The sequence below is a fragment of the Triticum dicoccoides genome, chromosome 3A (assembly GCF_002162155.2).
Source record: "Triticum dicoccoides isolate Atlit2015 ecotype Zavitan chromosome 3A, WEW_v2.0, whole genome shotgun sequence".
Classification (NCBI taxonomy): domain Eukaryota; kingdom Viridiplantae; phylum Streptophyta; class Magnoliopsida; order Poales; family Poaceae; genus Triticum; species Triticum dicoccoides.
The window spans coordinates 548902186-548918975 of record NC_041384.1 but is presented as its reverse complement, the minus strand read 5'-3'; the positions used below and the strand labels follow the sequence as shown (position 1 = coordinate 548918975).

At 44.0% G+C, this 16790-nt stretch overlaps 1 long non-coding RNA gene across 8 annotated transcripts in view; it reads right to left on the bottom strand.

Annotated features, from left to right (window-relative positions):
* Nucleotides 1–10660: 10660 nt before the first annotated feature.
* The window catches only part of LOC119269095, an 8131-nt gene continuing 2001 nt past the window's right edge, over nt 10661–16790 (bottom strand). Inside the window, exons 4-10 of one of the 8 annotated variants that reach the window (XR_005133455.1) lie at nt 16315–16424; nt 15773–15864; nt 14262–14317; nt 14036–14183; nt 13746–13874; nt 13587–13653; nt 10661–13103 (exon numbers count right to left, since the gene is read on the bottom strand). This is a non-coding gene — a long non-coding RNA (uncharacterized LOC119269095). Of the gene's footprint in view, nt 13875–14035; nt 14184–14261; nt 14321–15772; nt 15865–16314; nt 16425–16772 lie in introns of all 8 variants that reach the window. The other 7 variants (XR_005133460.1, XR_005133457.1, XR_005133456.1 and 4 more) reach the window with 7 other exon arrangements.

The following is a 16790-nucleotide window of genomic DNA, read 5'->3' as shown; positions in this document are numbered from 1 at the left end:
GCTCGGTGGAGAGCTTCAGGGCGAGGTGGCGGAGCTCGCAAACACGGAGAGAGGGCGAGGGGGAGGCGATGGCTTTGGCAACGGTGGCCGGTGGCGACGGCAGCGCTCGGCCGTGAGCGAGAAAGCGAGGGAGAGGAGAGGAGAGGGCTGGGGAGAGTGAGCGGTGTTCAGGGGGGGTGTGGCGTCATCGGGTACCTCTAATGGCGAGCGGGGAAGCAGGAGGTGGTCGACGTGTGCTCGCGTGCGGCGGCCACGCACGCGCGTCCTCCTGGCGGGAGGTGGAGGACGACTGGCATCGCCAGTCGGCTGGGCCGGCTAGAGGAGCTGGGCCGCCAGCTGGGCTGCCAGGCAGGTAAGGCCAGGTGAGCTTTTCTCCATTTTTGTTTTCTTTTCTAATTTCTGACATTTCTTTCTGATTTAATAAAATACAAAATGATTTTATTTTCTTCTAACAATTTTTGCAGGGGCCTAAGGGATTATTCCAAAGCCTCTCACCAAAAATCAGAATTATTGGACAATATTATATATATATATAAATATTTATCCAATGCAAATAATTACTGGATTAATTCCAAATGCCCAAAATAAATACTTATGAGCTCCTAAAAATATTGGTTTGATTTTTACCTCTGACCAATATTTTCAGAGAGTAACATGAACATTTTCTTGGACCTTTTTGGAGCAATTTTTTTATCTGGGTCATTTCCAGAATGATTTCTGAGGGTTTCCCAAATCCCCATTTCAAATTTAAATGGAATTTAAACATGATGCAAACATGAAGGCTGGCCTAGGTCATACCAGAACTAGGGATGTGACAACTCGCCCCCACTTGAAAGAATCTCGTCCCGAGATTCAGGGGTCGACGGGAAGAAGGTGGGGTACTCCAATCGAAGATGATCTTCACGCTCCCAAGTAGCTTCTCTCTCGGAATGATGAGACCACTGAACCTTGAGAAACTTGATGTTATGATGTCGAGTGACACGCTCTGCTTGATCCAGAATGCGGACGGGGTACTCTCGATAAGTGAGGTTATCTTGGAGATCAAGCGTTTCGTGGTCCACTCCGCGGATGGGATCCGAGAAGCAACGCCTGAGTTGGGAGACATGGAAGACATCATGTACTCGAGAAAGATATGGGGGTAGTTCCAACTGGTAGGCAACCTCTCCTCATTTAGAGAGAATGCGAAAAGGACCAATGTAATGAGGAGCCAACTTGCCCTTGATACCGAAACGATGGGTACCCTTCAAGGGAGTAACCCGAAGATAAGCCTTGTCGCCAACTTCATAAGCCACTTCCTTATGACAACGGTCATACTGGCTCTTTTGATGAGATTGGGCTGTTTTCAAATTCTCACGAATTATGCGAACTTTCTCTTCTGCCTCCTGGATCATATCCGGTCCAAAGAATTGTCTTTCACCGGTTTCTGACCAGTTCAAAGGTGTTCGACATCTTCGTCCATACAGAACCTCAAAAGGAGCTTTCTTGAGGCTGGATTGGTAGCTATTGTTATAAGCAAACTCGGCGAAGGGAAGACACTTCTCCCAATCCATACCGAATGAGATAACACAAGCTCTAAGCATGTCTTCAAGAATTTGGTTGACCCTTTCCACCTGACCACTTGATTGAGGGTGGAAAGCGGTACTGAAGGAAAGATGGGTGCCCATGGCAGTTTGGAAACTCTCCCAGAAATGAGAAGTGAAAAGACTACCACGGTCTGAATTGATCTCTAGTGGGACACCATGAAGTGAAACTATTCGAGAAATATATAAGTCAGCGAGCTGACTAGCAGTGATACTCTCTCGAACAGGTAGGAAGTGAGCCACTTTGGAAAGACGATCAATGACTACGAAGATAGCATTATTCCCTTTCTTGGTCTTGGGAAAGCCGGTGATGAAGTCCATACCAACTTTATCCCATTTTCATTCAGGAATAGCTAAAGGCTGAAGGGTGCCAGGAGGCCTTTGATGCTCTGCCTTAACGCGACGACAAATGTCACAGTTAGAAATGAACTGAGCAATTTCTCTCTTCATCCTAGTCCACCAGAACCTCTGGCGTAGGTCCTGATACATCTTAGTGCTACTGGGATGAATTGTGAGAGGAGATTCATGAGCCTCCTTAAGAATCAATTGTCGCAGATGTTGATTCTTGGGAACCACCAAGCGATTCTCAAAGAAAACAACACCGCGATCATCCATAGAGAAACATCCACCAACTCCCTTCTTAATGTTTCTCTTGATGCGGATAACACCCCTATCAAACTTCTGATTAGTAATGATCTGATCCTCAAGGGTAGGTTTCACCACCAAGGTAGAAAGGAATCCGCGAGGAGCAATGTGAAGGTTAAGCTTACATAATTCCTCATGGAGAAGTGGCTAGCCCTGCTGCAACATGAGATTGTTGCAATAGGACTTACGACTTAGCGCATCAGCCATGACATTACCCTTGCCTGGGGTGTAGGTAATCCCTAAGTCGTAATCTGAGATCAACTCCAACCAACGTCTTTGCCTAAGGTTCAAATCTGGTTGGGTCAAGATATACTTCTGGTGGTCGGTGTAAATCTTGCAACGTTTACCGAGAAGGTAATGTCGCCATGTCTTAAGTGCATAGACTATGGCTGCAAGCTCTAGATCATGTGTAGGATAATTCTCCTCATGTGGATGCAACTATCGAGATGCATAGGCAATCACATGGTGATCTTGCATAAGAATGCAACCTAGTCCCTGTCGTGAGGCGTCGCAGTAGATAACAAAGTCTTTAGTGAAATCCGGTGGCACGAGTATGGGAGCAGAAGTCAGGCGTCTTTTCAGTTCCTGAAAACTGTACTCACACTGTGGGTACCACTCAAACTTTTTATCTTTCTTGAGAAGTTCCGTGAGAGGTTTGGCCACTTTGGAGAAGTTTTCAACAAAGCGGCGACAATAACTGGCTAGACCAAGGAAACTCCTAACTTGCTTAACCATTTCAGGCGGAGTCCAATCAAGAACGGCCTGAACTCTCTCGGGATTGACAGCAATGCCCTTACCAGATATCACGTGGCCCAGGTAGGTCACTTCAGGGAACCAAAATTTGCACTTGGAAAATTTGGCATAAAGACGGTGCTCTCTGAGTTTCTCTAACACAAGTCTAAGATGTTCGGCGTGCTCTTCCTCGTTCTTCGAGTAAATAAGAATATCATCAAGGTAGACCACAACGAACTTATCTAAGTACTCCATGAAGATCGAGTTCATCAAGCGGGAGAATGTAGCTGGAGCATTGGTTAGACCAAAGGACATGACGGTGTACTCATACTGGCCATAACGAGTGACAAAAGCCGTTTTAGGCATGTCCCCATTTCTGATCTTGATTTGGTGGTAGCCTAACCTCAAATCCATCTTGGAGAAGACTGAGGATCCAGCGAGCTGATCATATAGATCGTTGATCCTGGGGAGCGGATACTTGTTCTTTATCGTGACCAAATTAACGGGGCGATAATCTACAACCATCCGGTCCGTACCATCCTTCTTCTTGACAAGGAGGACGGGGCAAGCCCAGGGAGAAGAACTAGGATGGATGAAACCCTTTTGCAAGGACTCATCAAGTTGTTTCTTAAGCTCGGCTAGCTCTAAGGGTGCCATCTTGTAGGGTCTCCTAGAAATTGGGGTGGTTACTGGGATAAGATCTATGACAAACTCTACATCTCTGTCAGGTGGAATACCTGGCAGTTCCTCAGGAAAGACATCTGGGAAGTCACGGACTACCGGGATATCTTCAAGGTCAGGAAGAGGGTTGGCATTAAGAGAATAGAGTTGGCGCTTTGCAACTCTAGTGGAGACAGTGACTATCTTGCCAGATGGGTGTGTAAGCTGAACAGACCTTGTGTAACAATCAATCTTGGAATAATGAGCTTTCATCCAGTCCATACCCAAGATGATGTTAATATCTGTAGACTTGAGGGCTATAAGTGATGCAAGGAATACAAGTCTGTCAACAAGGATTTCATTACCATGGCTTACACTAGAAGTTTGCCATTTGGATCCAGGAGTTTGAATGACTAGTGGAGAGGGCATATCACAAAATGAAATGTTGTGCAAGTTAGCATAGCTCTCAGAAATGAAGGAGTGAGATGCTCCAGTGTCGAACAGAACCGATGCTGGATGACAATTGACAATGAGTGTACCAAGAACGACATCCGGATCATCATGAGCGTCTCTAGCTGAGACGTGATGCACATGTCCATGTTTAGTGGAAGCTGACTTGGCACTGATCATATGGTGTGAAGGCTTACTACCACGACCAACATACTTCTCGGGCTGGGGTGGAGCAACATGGGTCTGAGTGCAAATACGGGCAATGTGGCCTGGCTCTCCGCACTTGTAACAAATCTTGGAGGTATGACATAGACCCGCATTAACAAGTGGTCTACCAATAGGCATGGGTGTAGCATACGGTTGAACTGGGTGAGGTGCCACACAAGAAGGCCTTGGTGTATAACCGGGTGGAAGAGCGGAGTTTGGGATCCAAATCCGGCGCTTCTGAGAAGTAGAACCGGAAGAAGAACCCAAATCACGGGTGTGCTTACGAGACTCCTCGTAAGTGAGTTGAGTTGTCTCTGCATTAATGGCCTTGTTCACAAGAGCGTGGAATGTATCACTGTGATGCAGGTGGAGATCACGACGCAACTTGGGGTTGAGACCCTTCCGGAACCTAGCCTGCTTCTTGGCGTCTGTGGACACCTCTTCTGTAGCATAGCGGGCAAGGTTCTCAAATTCCCTACTGTAAGCATCAAAAGCCATCTTACTCTGGGTGAAACTACAGAACTCTTCTCTCTTGCGGTCAATGAGAGCCTGAGGAATGTGATGCTCGCGAAAGGCCTCAGTGAAATCTCTCCAGGTGGTTATCTAGCCAGCTGGAAGCATAGCCTCATAGTTCTGCCACCAAAGACTAGCAGGACCTACCAGGTGATATGTAGCATAGGTGACCTTGTCACCTTCAGCTATGTTCGCAGAACGCAGCTTGTGTGTGATACTACGGAGCCAGTCATCTGCATCAAGTGGTTCAATGGAATAATGGAAGGTAGGTGGTTTCAGGCCAATGAAGTCATGAATGGACACAAACTCTTTGTGCTGATGGGAGGTGTTCTCCTCAATACGTGCTAGCAAGCGGTTAGACTCACGCTTGTTCCTCTCCATCTCTAAGATGAACTCTGCCAACGAAGACTGATCGGTAGGATCCTCATCCCTACCATCTCCGTGGTTCCGGCTACGAGCAATAGAACTTCGGTTAACCGGCAACATCCTGAAGAGCTAAACCAAGGAAAACAAGGATGGATTCAGCATCAACTATAGGATGCAGAAGGTAGCACAAGAATTTAGTATCTCTCAAACTCCTAGGACAATTCCGGCAGCATAACAGCGGTAGAATGCTCAAAATGAAACATTCTGCAAAGACGGGTAGCACCAAACTCAACATCATCACTCAAGGTTCAAAAATATTACTAAACAGGCTACACCAGAGATACTCGAACTGGGATATGACTCAGATCAACCAATCCTAAGAGACTACGGAGTAGTAACACGTGATCCTGATAGACAGAAGAGGAAGCCTAGTTCCTTAACCCCTTAGGAAAGATAGGATGACTCAGATCAGAAGGGCATGAGGTATAAGGAGTAAAAGAGCCTTACGTTCCCTTCCACAATCAATTCCCTTATATAACTAAATAATTTCTAGACTCAACTTCGACCAGGTTGGCTTGGAAATCCTACAGGCAGTCAGGCTCTGATACCAAAACTGTCGGGACCCCGATTCCAAGTCACATTGATCTAGCTGGTAAGACCTCATATCACTTTGCGGCCTCACGCACGGTATTCCCACGGGTGTCGCCTTACCCTGGCCCGGGGCCGTTTGCGCCTTTTGGCTCACGTATATGATTGTGTCGCTAGCATCCATATGACAGAGAACCCGGGCCGACATGGCTAGTCGTGAACCCAAAGCGGCACTAACCCATGGGGACAGGCATACATGATTCACATCGAGCATGTCGGTCAGCAGCGTGTGAATCCGGGCTGTAGCACTGGGCTAACAGGACTCCGGATGTCACTGCGTGACATTTCCCCGAAGGGACAGACACAGGAACGAAGTGAAGCACATGCCGGCCAGTCAAGTGTCCTGAGCAGTAGTGCTGGGCTAGCAGGACTCCGGTGAACCGGGCTGTAGCGGACTACTATGGCTCGAGGAAGCACTAGACTACATTTCCCCATAAGAGAGGCTGCCAAGGATAAACAACTAGATTGTCGGATCTCACACATAGCAATACACGTCACACGTACGCATAACATGCAAGTATGTGCTGTACAACATGGCATCACAACATAACGCAAACTCATATAGATAAAGGCTCAGAAGAGCCACATAACATTAATACAAACAAGGGTCACATGACCCATCATTCAGAGCATACAAGCAACGGAAGCATTACATGTCTGAGTACAGACAACTACATAAGGAAAAAGGCTCAGAAGCTTGACTATCTACAAGACCCTCCCAAGGGTACAAGATCGTAGCTGAGGTGCAAGCTACTCGTCGAAGTCCAAGCGGTACTACTAGTGAGACAGATGTCTCACCTACAAACATAAATAAAGCAAACGTGAGTACAAAGGTACTCGGCAAGACTTACATCAGATCCTATCATACATGCATTTGTATCAAGAAGGTAATGTGGGGTTTAGTTGCAGCAAGCCAACTTTGACTCGGTGGCTATCCTGTTCTACGACAACGAGAAACTTCTTTGAGGTGAGGCAGCGCACACGAGTCCACTAATCACCACATCAATACACCACTATGGATTCATCCTCGTCTTCTTACGAGAAGGCCATCCATAGCACTCACACTTGTCTTGAGCATTTTAGAGTATCCACTTTAAGTTGTCTATGTACCACGTAAGCATCCAAGAAGTCCATAACCGAGGACACGGCTATTCGAATAGATCATGATAACCCTGCAGGGGTGTACTTCTTCACACACGCTCTCACCACTTATCACCATGTACACGTCATGTACCTCGGCAACCTTCAAGCGGAAGCCTGGCGAGGGTGTCGGCCATGACCTGACTAACCACACAAGACTCTAGTCCAGGTTTATCGCCTATTCGGGTTCCATCCGCAAGGAGATCCGGCCGGGGTGTCGCTCATGGCCCCAAATAATATGTGCAGGGTTCCCAAGCCCACCTTGCTGGATGGATCTACGCTTGGTACACCGTGCCACTTGTGCCTAGTCTGTCCCAAGCCCACCTGGTCGGGTGCCACTTGGTAGACTACTAACACTACCTACAAACACCAAAAACTATTTGCGACTCCTAGATAGAGATCAAGTTGGCTAATAAGTCGAGTGGGGCACTTAAGCATTCCAATGTGTGGTAGTAGCTCGTCATTGGACAACATACACGAAACTCAGTGCTTAAGGACGGTTCCAGTGAGACAACCCACCATGTACTCCTACATGGCCTCTCACCGCTACCTTTACCAAATCGTGTTCACACGCTTAACTCTCAGCACCAGAACATATCGTACCACTCCAATTCATTCCCGATGAATCAGACCTGACACAACTCTAAGCAATAGCAGGCATGGCATGGCAAGAACACAACATGGCTCAATCAACTCCTACACATGCTAGTGGGTTTTAACTATTTACAGTGGCAATGACAGGTCATGAAGAGGAATGGGTTCAACTACCGCAGCATAAAGTAGCAGTTGAATCATTGTTGTCCTAATGCAATAAAAGAGAGCAGGAGCAAGAGAGTAGGATTGTATCGGAATGAACAAGGGGGTTTGCTTGCCTGGTAGATCAACAGGGGGGCACTGCTCCTCTGACATGTACTCTGGATCAGTCTCCGGAGCAGGACCTATCAAGAAGGAACGGTGTCGATAATCAAAGACAAGCATATGCAACAATATGATGCATGATCATGGCATGAATATGTGATGCTAATTGAGCTAATGCAACTGGTTTTTATTTGGATGAAATCCATTTGAACCAAAGATTCAAATGCATCTCTAAAATAAGCTCTTTATATAAGCCATTTTAGTGTTTCACTTATGCAGTAGGTATAAGTTGGTTTGTCATTCATGAAAATGGTACAGATGGATAGATTGGATTTTTCTAATCATTTTTCATATATAAATTATTTCAATCTGAGCTACGGTTGAATTTATATGAATTTTTGAAGTTTATATCATTTTCTGGAATTTCCTAATTTATTTTAATACCAGAAAATGATATATTGCGTCAGCATGACAGCAGCATTGCATCAGCAGGTCAAAGGCACTGACCAAGTCAAACCTGACGTGTGGGGTCCACACGTCAGTGACTCGGTTAGTTAACAGGAGGGTTTATTTAGTCTAATTAGGATTAGTGGGCGCCGGGCCCACTGGTCAGTGACTAACTAGGTAACTAACCTAGGTTAATTAGTGTTAATCTAATACTAACTAAAGTTGTCAGGGGTGGCCCACGCGTCAGTGACACAAGGGGGGGGGTCAACCCCGGTCAGCGGGTCAAACCCGCCGGCGAGGCCCGAGACGGCGGCGCGGCTCAGAAAACGCCCACAGGGCACGGGCGAGGCTGTTCTTGGGCTCGTTGGAGAGCTCTTGCAGGCGCGCATCTAGTGGTGGTGGAGGCCGGCCCTATGGTGGCCGGAGCCAACGACGGCGAGCAAGTCCGCGGCGGTCGGAGTTCGGTCGAGCTCGGGTTCGAAGCTGCAGTGGGCGTGGCGATGCGGGCGTAGCACCTACGGCCTCTGCGTGGTGCGGGGAAAGGTTTGGACTTGCCGGGGCGACCATTTGGTCACCGGAGCTGCGTCGGCGACGAGCTCAGGCGGCGACGGTCACGGTCATCGGCGAGGCAACGGCTACGGCATGCAAGCGAGCAAACGGAGAGGGGGAGGAGGAGCAGCAGCTCACAGCGGTCTCGGTGGGCTTGACGGCGAGCTCGGGGATGCACTGGAGACGGCGGGGCGGCGATGGGGATCCACGGCGGCCGGAGATGAAGACGGCGGCAATGGAGGCGCTCCAGAGCCTCCCGAGGCGCCTCCCGAGGCGCGTGGCTCGACGGAGAGCTTCAGGGCGAGGTGGCAGAGCTCGCAGACACGGAGAGAGGGCGAGGGGGAGGCGATGGCTGCGGCAACGGTGGCCGGTGGCGACGGCAGCGCTCGGCCGTGAGCGAGAAAGCGAGGGAGAGGAGAGGAGAGGGCTGGGGAGAGTGAGCGGTGTTCAGGGGCGTGCGTGGCGTCGTCGGGTGCCTCCAACGGCGAGCGGGGAAGCAGGAGGTGGCCGGCGTGTGCTCGCGCGCGGCGGCCACGCGCGCGCGTCCTCCTGGCGGGTGGTGGAGGACAACTGGCATCGCCAGTCGACTGGGTCGGCTAGAGGAGCTGGGCCGCCAGCTAGGCTGCCAGGCAGGTAAGGCCAGGTGAGCTTTTCTCCATTTTTGTTTTCTTTTCTAATTTCTGACATTTGTTTCTGATTTAATAAAATACTAAATCATTTTTATTTTCTTCTGACAATTTTTGCAGGGGCCTAAGGGATTATTCCAAAGCCTCTCACCAAAAATCAAAATTATTGGACAATATTTTATATATATATAATATTTATCCAATGCAAATAATTACTGGATTAATTCCAAATGCCCAAAATAAATACTTATGAGCTCCTAAAAATATTGGTTTGATTTTTACCTCTGACCAATATTTTCAGAGAGTAACATGAACATTTGCTTGGACCTTTTTGGAGCAATTTTTTTTATCTGGGTCATTTCCAGAATGATTTCTAAGGGTTTCCCAAATCCCTATTTCAAATTTAAATGGAATTTAAACATGATGCAAACATGAAGGCTAGCCTAGGTCATACCAGAACTAGGGATGTGACAACGGACCCAAAGGTCTACAAAGAACTACTCACGCATCATCGAAGAGGCACTAATGAAGGCGGTGAACCCCATCCGAGATGGTGTCTAGATTGGATCTGGTGGTTCTGGACTCTGCGATGGCTGGATGAATATTTCGTTGACTTCCCTAGGGTTCTGAGATTTTTGGGTTTATTTATAGAGCAAAGAGGTGGTCCGGGGGCATCCGAGGTGGGCACAACCCACTGATAACCCACAAGTACTAGTAGAATGCCCGTGCATTGCTATGGGCACATGTCGAATGCTTGTGCATTGCCATAGAATAATAACAATAAATGTTATAAGCATGGTGGCATCTGTTCTCCATCATACAGTGACAAATAGAAACTCTATTCCACTTTCCTTCTCGGCAATCTTGGTGTTTTTAACCAGCCGTATCACTCGCCACCAAATATATACCATCCATGATTAAATAGTACAAGGTACACAAAGCTTACAATGGCTTAGACTTGTAATGCACATCTTAATTTTAGCAATAATAACATCATCGATGCAACCTTCAATAATAAGTTGATTGTAAATAGAAAAAGTTTGGTTTATCTTAAATCAATATTTCTTTTACAATGCCATGAACCTGGTGTCCGTAGAAAACTCTAAAACACCCAATGCAATGGGAAGAAAAAATCGAATATATCATTTTTTTAGATAAAAAGATCTCATGAAGATCAAGTATTCACCTCTCTTCAATTCATACGTGATTGCCTCCAAACAACAAACTTACACAGGGATATTGATCAAAATACAATTGTATTTCACGTGCATGAGTGTAGTGCGTTGGTTGTGAGTGCTTGAGTCAAATAATATACTCCCTCCTTTCCATATTATTTGTCTTCAATTTGTCTACATACGGATGTATCTAACCTAGACTACAAACTTCAGAAGGGGCTCGCATGGATGACCCAACCACTAATAAGATTACATCACAAAAAACGATATAACTGTGGAGAGGATGCACGGAGCCACAAAGCAACAATGAATAGTCGAGCACAACATCGAGGACATGACAGTTTCGATTTTGCATACGGGCTTCATAGGAGAAGGTTGCAAGCCACGCAATGACGTAGTTCAACGCAACATTCGGGGAGCACCGCTTGCTGAAAACTGTTCTCATAGTCATCGTTGCCGCAGTGGCCTCGCCGCCCACAGCTCTGACTTCTTTGTGACAGTCAGAAACCAGCAAAGGCACACCCATGGGTGCACCGGACCTTCGACGCTAGAAGGACAAGACGCAACCCCGCTCTGCTTGCTAACATTCTCGTTCAGGTGAGTGTACTGATTGTATATACATGAGATATTCACATGTACGCCAGAAATCCACTATCATAAATAAAACACTTAGTCTACAAATAGACATTAGATAAAAAAGAAGCAAAGTGTATCGCGGGCTTATTAATGTATTGGCGAAAGAAGAACAGAACAATTTACATATGTAGAACAACTTTCGCATCACAAACCTAAGGCACCTGAGGAGATATGGATGACAACAGCAGCATGTGACAGTAATCACTAATCACTGCTATCATCCAGTACAGAAATAAATCTTGAATCTGCACAAACAATTGATGTCATGAAGTGCAAAAACTAAAGCTTGAAGCTTTGCAAAATATCAACTGATTTAGAGAACTAATTCGGTAGATTTAAAACAATTATATGGGACAATATTCAGGAGACACAGTTATCCATTCAATTAAACAATCACGCAAACAGGGAAGAAAATACTCATATCCAGAGATCGGCTTCTCTCAACATTGAGATTTAAATGAATGAGAACCCTTAAATCTATGTCTGTATTTGCTTGTATTTTCAGAGATGTGCCCGCAAACTTGTTTAGTCATCAATTCAACAGATATGCATTTCCATTGTAAAATTATTCCTTGCAGGGTACACCTGTGCAACTAACAAGTATTTCTAAACACCCGCAAAAAAACAAGTATTTCTATAAAACAAATATTACCATCTTATTACTAACAGCCACATCAATGGCCGAGTTACAGAGCACAAGGGAGGAATAGTGGTAGGAGAAGGAAACCAAGAGATTTATCGAGCCGGCGAGGAAGAAGATAGAAAGGATCGCCAACCACCAGCTGGTAAGCTGGCCATGAAATTTATATGCATAGCAGGAAGATGACCATAACATATTGGGAGAAAAAAGTACATAGACATTTCCAACATTTACTGGAAGAAAAATATACTTCAGAACATACTCTAAAACAATGTCTAGAATTATGTATAATATCATTGATTGTGTTTTTTCTTACCCTCCTAAGGTAAATAACAGATTCGTCGCGGTGCTCGATTATAAAAAATACATGCTAGGTGATGTATTATGCAAACAAAATGTAGTACATTGCATCATCTGTACAAACAAATACATGCTAGGTAACAGATTTTTGTTTTGTTTTGCATGATGAGTGGATTACTGCCACATCCGGTTTGAAGCATATAGTTTCAGGTTTGTATATACGTGAACCTCAGCTGAATATGTCCCTATATATGTAAACCTGGTGTAGAATTTTGAATGTCCCTATATATGTGGCCCTGGCATAGGATTATCAAACGCATGTAAACATACATATGCAGGATTTTGATTGCCTCGAATCTCTCTACTCCTTAGGTCGTCCCTTCTAAATGACAAGCAAAGCTAGTTACAGATATGAGAATAAGATAGGGTCCAAGTAAATTTAATGTTCCCATTTAGGACTCTCAAAATGCACAGGTCCAATAAGATAAAACTATTGATCTAACCTAACAAAGCATGAGGGGAAGAAAAGATAAATTTCAGAGTACCTAAGTTTTTTTTCACTATGAGTAGAGGAGCGAGGCGTTGGACCTGTGCAACGCAAAGGGCATATGCAATCTTACTAAGTTGATGAAGGAGTCTTATAGGTATTCCTTTTGGAGCTTCACACAGAACTCAAAGTCTTTGTCATCCAGAAGTACTATAAATATCATTTGTCAAAGGAGTAACACGGATGATCAATGAAATGAGAAATGAAATCAGCATGAAATATTACCATATATAGATCAATGTTCCCATCCTTACTCACACTAAAATGAACGAATCCCTGACTGCGGCTTGTGAAGAGGGTGGATGTTGGCTTTTACTGGCCAATTTCAAAGTCATAGGCAGAAGAATTTCGATGAACCACTAAACGATCAATGTAAATTTGGACCTAAAATAAAGAAACAAAGTATTTAACCCACTTTCTTTCATTTCCCAATGGGCTATCATCAGATAAGGACAATAAAGACAACAATTTAAATATGGTATAGGCAACAATGACTATGGAAAATAAATAGCATGGACACGTTTTACTCTATACATAAATATCCACACTTTAGTGAAAAAGGTAGACACACTAAGCTGATCCATGTGCGACCAAGCTAAGAAAAGAGAAAAAAATATCCAAATGGATTTCAGCAAACATATCTGATTAAAGCCAACCGTTTCCACTGTTTATTTTAACAAAAAAATAGCTCTCTACATCCCTCTATATTGTCTTGTTATATATCTACCAAATGGAGCAAAATGTTATCCTAAATAACTTACAGACATCAATTTGTGCTTCAAAAACTAATGTGAATTTAGTTACTAAAAATTTATAACCTACTCATATAACATGAGATCAAGGATCGGCGTCAAGTGGTTGCTGTACCTGCAGAATGTTGTGATTTTTTGAGTCCGACTGCTACTCTCGTACAGTATCAAATATACAGAATAACCTGGCCAGTTGCAGTGAATTGTTGAGATGCTATAGAGAATATCCAAGCCAATAGTGATTAAACAACAACATAAGAAAAGAGCATGAGCGAACCAAGAACATCAACTGGATGGCTTAAATTATCAAATAGATCAATCAAAACTACTGATCGAGCAGCTATGCTGAGAAGATGTTGAGCGTGGAGCACCCTGATGCTTCTGCCACCGAGCATGCACTCCGGTCCTGCACGTATATCCACCATGTAGAAACACATACAAAGGACTGTTAATTTCTACTGTCGCCAGCAGATTGATTGCAAGGAAGGCGGGGTTGACCTTGTAAAAGACTGAAGATCTTTCGGCCTTGTTGAAGCCAGCATGAAGGTCAAGGAGAGAAGGGCATACCTCGGTGGTCATCGCCGCATCCTCAGCTACAATCTACCTGCAATTCGTCGAGAGGGTGTCGGAGATGCTGCTGCAAACTGGAGCATAAGAAGAAAAAAAGCAATGCCATCCTTAGGATCAAACTGGAGCTCCTCTACATCCTCTAGACCTGGAGCGCAAACACAATTTTAATCATTTGAGCAACTCATATCAGCAGGCATATAATGATGGATGAGTGCTCACTCACCTTTGCCAGTGCAGTTTCTGATTAAACTATTTGGATGGAACATTCCAGCCTCTCATCTGCTAAGAGAAAAAACTCATATGTCAGCATTGACATTGTGCTACGTCTGAGGGCATCCAATATATGGATCAACAACCAAAATAAAGAAAATGAGCATGAATCGAGGGGATGAGATGAGTCAAAGTGGTATTTGCAATCAACAAGACATAGTGTAGACTAATCAAGTCTCTTCTCTATGCACCTCTATTGGGTCTGCAAAAAATGAAGAGCAATCTTGTGCCTTTATATAAGTTCATATTACATAGGAAAAACTATCACATGAGAACAATCCCATAAATACAAGACATCCGTGTTGCATATGAGGATTTGACATGTAGGCATTTCCTTTTTGTTCCTAGTAGACATGACAGAAAAAAAATCAGCTTCCAAAACTTCTTTCAAGCAAACTTTGGACTTAAACCAAATACCAAATCTTATTTATTTATAAAGAATATGTATTAGATGCAATGCTTTATAGTATTAGCTTAAATCATTGGAAGCATCAGCAAGTCCTTTTGCTACAACTTTCATATCCTTCATCATGCACCTAGTAGATTGAACTTTTTCAGCCAAGAGGCTTCAAATGTCTACAAAACTATTTAAGCACAGGTAGTGCACTATAAGGCGAAACTATTAGCATAGATAGTGTGCTATAAGGCAAAACTATTAGCACAGTGTATTAAGTGGATATATCTGGCCATCCAGAACCATCTATGTGATCAATCGTTCGGAAAAACTACCAAAAGTATGCAAAAGAAAGCACGTTATATTCAGTAAACACCGGAAACTGTATTCTTAAGTAAACGAATTTTAAGAAATCCATAAGCCCAAAACACAGCGGATTAGGATCAGATCAGAAATGCTTTGAGCTGTAGGACATCCCCTAATGCCCAAGAGAGGTGACGACAAAAATCTAAGCTATGCCAAAAGTACAGGGAAGGAAGCTTTTAGACAAAGTTGTATTCCCTCCGTCTCAAAATAAGTGTCTCAACTCTAATATAACTTTATATTAAAGTTAGTACAAAGTTGAGACACTTATTTTGGGACAGAGCGAGTAGTAAGCAAGCACCGAAAAGTTTCTAAGATGTGTGCAGCCTGCGGAATATACACTGTGCGCATATAAAAGGTAGTACTTTGACATGTATTGGAGTAGACATGCAATTTAAAAGCTAATAATTTGTCATGAGCTCCTCTACATAACTTGTAACATGGCTCATATTAGCTTGAAAACCCAAAAGATACTGGCAACAGTATGTGTAAAAGAACTATGCTTGTCCAAGACCAACAGCAATAGAAGTGCTACTCCACTGGACAAACAAGCGACAGTCCAACTTAAAAATATCATAGTAATACTGACACTTGATTTGTCGCCTTGAATTGAAGAATTACTATGGACAATAAATAAAAGGGTTGAATGACCATCAGCATTGTGCAAAAAGAGAACATTTCAGGCAGATGGGGAAGAGTGCCCAAACCTCCACCAAGCAGTTACTTCTGTAGCTACAATTCTTTCTCTTGTTTCAGGAAGAAGAGTGTAGCGATCCCTCATGAATCCTTCAAATCCAGACTGAGATAGATAGTGATGAGAATTCAGTATTTATTACTTGCACCTGAAGCCTATTTCCATAATACTAAAGTAAAACAGTTTCGCTTCAGCTAAAACTAATTAAATTATTTTGCTTATGTGACACTACATCTAACAAAGTTCCTGCCTGCTGACATGTTGCATTCGATCCCAAAAAGAATGAATACATGACATATTGACATAGCTGTAGCATGCCCATTCCTATTTCAATGGTCTTCTACAAGGACCGTCTCATATCCCATCAACCATGGAAAAACTTCTGGTAAGGCTACAGATGCCTTCGTACTTAATAATCTCCTATAAATCCCTATCATATTAGAGCTCAAGCAGAGTTGGAGAAATATGCAGAGTCCAGAATTTAGCAGGAACTACAAGGTCCGTTTCTTTGGGAATGGTGGCAAAAGGACCAAGACAAGTTAGTGAAAGAAACACCTGAGTTGTCTTTAGCAGGGAGTATCCTTGTATCCCAGAATTTATAAGCAGGCTTCCAGACTTCTTCACGGTGACCTCTGTGGTGTGCTTTTCAGAACCAAGTTTGAATCCTGAAAAGAAGTCCATTGTATAAGTAATTAGATAACTCTGAAATGATTCATCAGGGAGGGACTTTTTCCTTTACCATGACATTTTGCAATATACCAATGTGAATATTTACCACAGTAAATGTAAGAAAGTTATTTGTCAAAACAAAAACAAAATTAGCAAATAATTGAGAAGAAACAGTCTGCTCAATTATCATAATCCTCCTTTTTGACTATCAGTGGATCTACCAGGAATATAAGTTTTAAGGAGAAAATAGAAGGCATACAGGAATATAAGTTATTTGTCAGCACTAAAATCAACCCATTAGAATAGTGGAGCAGAGTAGACCAGGGAGGGAACCGGTGGCTTACCAGATTACCGGAGTGGAA